Raw genomic sequence first — 6188 nt, forward strand, 5'->3', positions numbered from 1 at the left:
TTTGCTCAGCAGTGTCATGCGCATGAAGAGAGCTAGAGAGGGACTCTCCCAGGGCTCGTCCACCCCACTCCTCTAGGTGTCCCTGACCTTGCTGGTTCTCAGTGACGGGGCCCCTGGGGGTGTCCATACTGACTGTCTGCCCTCCCTTTTGATCCCACTGCTCAACTTCTAGCTTTTATTCAACTGTGTATTCTGGCACTAGAACGTTTCTATATACATATAAATTTTTTTTTAATGTGTATTTATTATTGAGAGAGAGGCAGAGTATGAGTGGGAAAGGGGCAGAGAGAGAGCAAGACACAGAATCGGAAGCAGGCTCCAGGATCTGAGCTGTCAACATAGAGCCCGATAACGGGGCTCAAAACCACGAACCACAAGATCATGACCTCAGCCAAGGTCGGATGCTTAACTGACTGAGCCACCCAGGCGCCCCATATATGTTTTAGGGGCCCAATTTCTTGATAATACTCTGTAGATATTTCAGTCCTAACATCTGCTTTTACAGGGTGGCTTCTGGGGGAGAATATACCTGTGAGTCATGCTCTGCTGCGAGAACCTAGAATATTCTAGAGCACCACCATCCATCATCTGCTTTTCTGTGGAGTAATGGAGCTCACCTGGGTGTGGTCCAAGGAGGATTCATTAGGAGTTAGGGAAACTGGACCCTTTTTCATAAAATAGCAAAGCAAAATCCAACGGATGTGTATGAAGTAAAAACAGCCCTTCCTCCCAAACGAATTCTCCTTTCAAACGGTAACAGCCATTCAGTTGACTGCTAACCACAGAAGGGGAGCTGGAAATGGAGACTTTAAAAAATACTTTGGGGACAGAGTTGAGTTTCTGGGTCATGTGTGCCCGACGCAAAAACTCCTAGGTCCGAGCGGTGAGTCGATGCTCCTGGCCCCGGCACATCCTCTCTCTCAAATTCAGCACATTCCAAAATTTTCATTCTTTTTAGTTCGGAGCTCGGATTTACCGGGAGCTGAATCCATTACATTATTTTGTCTGTGGCTTCCAGTCCAGTACGTGTCAGGGGCCCCGGCCCCCTGGGCCCTCTGATGTTCTCGCTCAGGACTGAAGGACCCACAGGAGGTGCTGGCAGGGAGGGGCCCCGTCACCATCCTGCCGTCCCGGTGACCCTAGGGCCCTGGCCTGTCCGTGCTCCCTGGGAGCAGCTCGGTCGTGGGCTTACGAGCAGGTTGCTTTTTACAGTTGACTTCACAATTCTTGTCTTTGAAGCTAAGAATGGATTTGAAAACACAGGTTCAGGGGAACCAACCTCTGTTTTAAAACCTCACCACACGCGAGCAGAAGATAAAAATAGGAAATGTGTGGAAAGCAGGACTCACGGTCCCTTGGACGTGGTTTTACACACCGGACTGATTCGTGCAGCAAAATCCCCGAGGAATCAAAGTGCCGAACCCGGTAGCTCTCAGGGGAGGGTAGTGGGTCTGGATGGGAAATATATTCCAGAAGGCACCTGGCAGCTCCTTAGCTCTGGGTGACGAAGCCAGAGCCAAGAGCCCTGGGGAGAAGTGTACGCTCGGTAATTGAATTGAATTGATCAACCTCCGGCACTCCTTCAGAGGCGGGATGGTTCTGCTCTGAAAGGAGCAAACACCGTGAAATCTGGGTGTTCTTCGTGACGGGTGGCCAGTGCCCCTCGGCATGGAAGACGCAGGCGGGGCTGGACAGACGGACGCCGCATGCGATGCAGACAATAGAGACCAAGAAGCCTCGGAACCCGGCTGGCCGTGATAGAATGGTCCGAGAGTCTTGTGAAGACGCTGCCCGTGTGTTTCGCAGTGGGAGACATACATTGACTCGTCGAGTGATCCCCAGGCCCCTGTAGGATCGTTGCCATGACTGAGCCCTGTTTTATGGAGATAATAAATATTTGTCGAGTGAAATTGCAAACGCCTGTTCCGTGTAACCGCTGGCCACCTGAGGCCGCACGAGGGCACGCGCCTCGTCGTGTGGGCATTCTGTCAACGGCTCTCCAAGGTCCATCCTCGCACCATGTGCTGCTCTGGTCTGTCTGTGCCCAGGACGGGGGGTGCCGTGGGCAGGCAAACACCCCCGACGGATCTCGCTGGGAGGCTGAGCGCCGTCGGATTATCGTTGCGGAAGAGTGAAGGGTTTGAGTTTCCCAGCGGCCTGCCTGTCTTCCGTCCCGGCCACGCCGTCTGCTAACTATGTGACCAGGAAGGTCACTTTTCTGAAGGGCAGTTTCATCATTTGTAAAATCAAGCTACGAACGGGACCCGCAGCACAGTGGTGTGTGAGGATTAAATGAGCTAACACACGAGTTCAGGGCCCCCCCTCTCCAGTGAACTCTGTCGGAGGCCGGGCGTGAGGGGACACGCCTGTGGGGGGTCTGCAGCCCTCTCCCACTGTCCCCGTGGCAGCTCAGGGGGATAGGCTTGGTCGGTCCTGGCTATAATTACGCTGGAGGGGAATGATTTTTCCCTGGGATTCCAGTCTTGCCTTCCGGACTGCTAGGAAAGCAAATAAGGAACTCTTTTGAAGGGCCTCTCAGGTGCGGCACAGGAACTCATATACTAACTTCTGTCTTTCTTCTCTGTACATATTTCCCAGATATGTTTTCTTTTAGTAATGCTGCTCCGTCACTCCCCCTATCTTGTTTTTTAAATTTGTTTCTGGAATGCTTGGTAGACTTAACCAATGAAGCCGCCTGGACCTAGAGTTTCCTTTTAAGGAAGATTTTATTTTATTTTTTATTTTTCTTATTTTTTAAAGTTTATTAATTTATTTTAGAGAGAGAGAGAGAACGAGAGAGAGAGCACACACGTGGAAGGGGCATAGAGAGGGAGGGAGAGAGAGAATCCCAAGCAGGCTCTGCACCATCAGCGTGGAACCCGATGTGGGGCTCAAACTCATGAACTGTGAGATCATGACGGGGTGCTTAACTGACTGAGCCACCCAGATGCCCCCATTCTTTTGGGGGAGATTTAAAATGACTGGCTCAATTTATTTAATGGTTATGTGATGACTCAGGGTTTTAATTCTTTTGTAAATCGGTTTTGGTAAGTTTTTTGTTTTTGTTTTTTTAAGGAAATTTTCCATTTTGTCTAAGTCTTTCACTCTCTTGGCATAAAGATATTTCGGGACATTTTGATATGTGTGTGTAGTCATTCCTTTCTAAACATTGTTTAGTTTATGATCATTTCCTGATTAACCCATGGACACCTTGGAAGTCTGCGTCACATTTTCCCCAGGTACGAGCTTTTTCTGGTTGTCGTGTTGCGATTGCTTTTCCCTTCACTACATTGCTGTCAGTGAATAATTCTGTAGGATTTCCATCTTTTGAGACTTGCGTAGGTTTACTTTGTGACCTGGTACGTAGTCGGTTTCCCCCAGTAGCGTGCATGCCGTCAAAAATGGGTGGTAGTCAGCAATGCACACGGATTTTGCTCAAGTTGGTAGCTGATCGTTTGTGTTTTCAGTATCCGTCCTGGCACGTTTTGTCTGCTGGTTCTGTAAGGGACTCAAGTGAATTTTCATCCCTCCCTCCGATTGTCAATTTCCCCTTACAGTTATTCTATGATTATTTAATGAATTAATTTATAGGCAATGTTGTTCTGAGCGCAACCATTTGCAATTATTTTCTCCGCTTTGGGGACTGCGTCTTTCACCGTCACGAAGTGACCGCGCATCTTCCGTGCGCCATTTTGCTCGGGAATCTTTCTGGTCTGAAATTGATCTAGATGCACCAGTGTTTTGGGGCTTACCCTTTTTTCATCATTTTACCTCCTATTTTTACATATTTTAATGTTTTCGATGTTTTTCTCGTAAATAGATTAAAGTTGGAGTTTTCGGACACCGCGTTTTTCCTGCCGGCTGGAGCGTGGGGACTGTTTACAGTTGGTACAACTGCTGACATCATTAGGTTTCCTCCACCATCTTATTTGACCCTTTATTTGCCCTCCTCATCCTGTGTTTTTTCTCTTGGTTTGTCCCTTCAGTTGGACTGGCTAATTTCTATCATTCCATTTAGCTCTCTGCTGGTTAAGAAAGTTATATACTCTTTTGCTATTCTTTTATTGGTTCTTGAAAGAAATAGTATGTATTATAGCACATGATATGATATGTAATATACGTTATTTGGTGTTTTAAGTTTACGTATTTATTTTGAGAGAAGAGAGAGAGAAAGCAGGGGAGGGGCAGAGGGGGGGGGGAGGGAGGACCCCAAGCAGGGTACGCACTGTCAGCACAGAGCCTGACGTGGGGCTTGATCCCATGAACCACGAGATCATGACCTGAGTGGAAATCAAGAGACAGACACTTAACCAACTGAGCCACTGAGGCACTTTTATATATTATTATTATTATATACATAGAGTCAAGATTTAAAAAGTGTTAATACTTGTACTTGCTTCCTAGATAACACATGGGCCTTAGGACAATTTAACTCCACTCGTTACCTTCAAAACTATATGTTACAATTGATATATTAGTGTATTGTAATTTTGCTTGTAAAACAAAACCATGATTTGTAATTATTACTATATCATTCAGGAAATGTTTGTTCAAATTTATCCCTTATATGTACTTTGTTTGTTTTTTCCAAAGTCATAGTTTACCTCTCTCGACGATTCCAGAATCGTTCTCCACCTATACAACATAGTCAACTTCAGAGAAAAACTTCAGAGAAAAACTCTACGTATGTTTACTATCAAACACCCAGGTCAAGGGTAGAGAAGCATGAAGCTGATTCCTGGACTATATGTGTCATGGGAGGAACAAAAACCCGTTTCTAACAGGTGGTTTCCTTAGATATAACGAGTATCAAATCTACAGGGTTAGTGTGGTGGGATAAAGAAGAAAATGTTTGCCAGCATGCCTGGCAAGATGGCGGCCAAATGTCAAGTCATGGCCCTCCGCCTGCCATTTGCATGTTATGTGTACTGGGCAAGCTTCTGCCTTCCTATCTTCCTCACAGTGAGGGCTGTTTCTCACATTTCTTCAGCTGAAAATACTCAGTATGTCAAGGTACCTTATTTTGGCACAGTCTGAACACCATCACCATCTTTAGAAGCAAGGGGAAACCTGGGCCCTACTCCACCACTGTGGATTCTAGAAGGCACTCTCCCGATGCTGAGCCTCAAGGGGATCCGCAAGCACAAAAGGTCTACGCAGACCAGGAGAGCTCTGCCCTAGCTGCAGATGAGAGGGACAGGCAGGAGACAGGTCGGTGCCATAATCTGTAGGGAGAAGATGTTAGAATCTTCAGCTCTTTACATAGCGGCCGGTCCTACAGAGCATAACACGGTCATCGAGACGACCGTTCTGGGGCCGGCTGGGTGGCTCAGTCCGTTGGGTGTCTGACTCCAGCTCAGGTCATGAGCTCATGGTTTGTGCGTTCAAGCCCCAAACTGCGCTCTGCGCTGACAGCACAGAGACTGCTTGAGATTCTCTCCCCCCCCCCTTCCCCTGCTCTCTCTCTCTCAAAAATAAATAAACATTAAAATAATGTTTAAAAAAGATAGCGGTTCCAGACTTGTATAGTTGGGGTACCTTTAGGTCTTTTTCTGGGTCCCACATCGGGTGTCTGATCTCATTCCAGGTGTGATGCATAAGAGGGAAAATGGATGCGAACTTGGCCGTGTGTATCAGTGCTTCCCCAGACACAGGGACCTCACAAGTTCCAAATGATACTCATATCAGCAAAAGAGCTGATAAGCCAAAGAGAGACCCCTGCAAACAAGGCCATTCTCCTGGCCGCTGTGGCAGTAAGGCATCACCATGGGAAGAGACCAGCTGAGGAAAGTGATATGGGGAGACAAAGGACCGTTTGATCCTGTGCTCTTATTCCAGAACCACTCCATCTATTTTTTTTTGGCTGTGGTTTCCAAAGGAACAGCATTTCTGATACAGAGTCAAGGACTAAAGTAGGCACGGAAGCAATGATCGCCATTGTTTCTCAACAAGAGTGTGGCCATCTTGGGTTCTGGCCTGAACAGAAGATGTAAAGGCTGTTTTTCACCTGCCTCTTTCATTTAGCAATATAACTTGGCTATTTCTCTCTTGCCCTCTAACATTCTTCTTTAAAACTTCTTTTACAAAATAATGTAAACATTAAAGACTTGTGTGAGGGTTCTCTTAGTTACTGGCCAATATTTTTTAGCAAGCTGGGTGGTGGGTGTTTCAACGTCTGTTTTATTTTA

At 46.8% G+C, this 6188-nt stretch overlaps 1 pseudogene; it reads right to left on the minus strand.

The window, feature by feature from the left end:
• Positions 1-5258: 5258 nt before the first annotated feature.
• LOC102952871 lies at positions 5259-5963 on the minus strand (annotated as a pseudogene).
• Between the last annotated feature and the right edge of the window lie 225 nt (positions 5964-6188).

Source organism: Panthera tigris, chromosome D4, assembly GCF_018350195.1.
Source record: "Panthera tigris isolate Pti1 chromosome D4, P.tigris_Pti1_mat1.1, whole genome shotgun sequence".
NCBI lineage: Eukaryota > Metazoa > Chordata > Mammalia > Carnivora > Felidae > Panthera > Panthera tigris.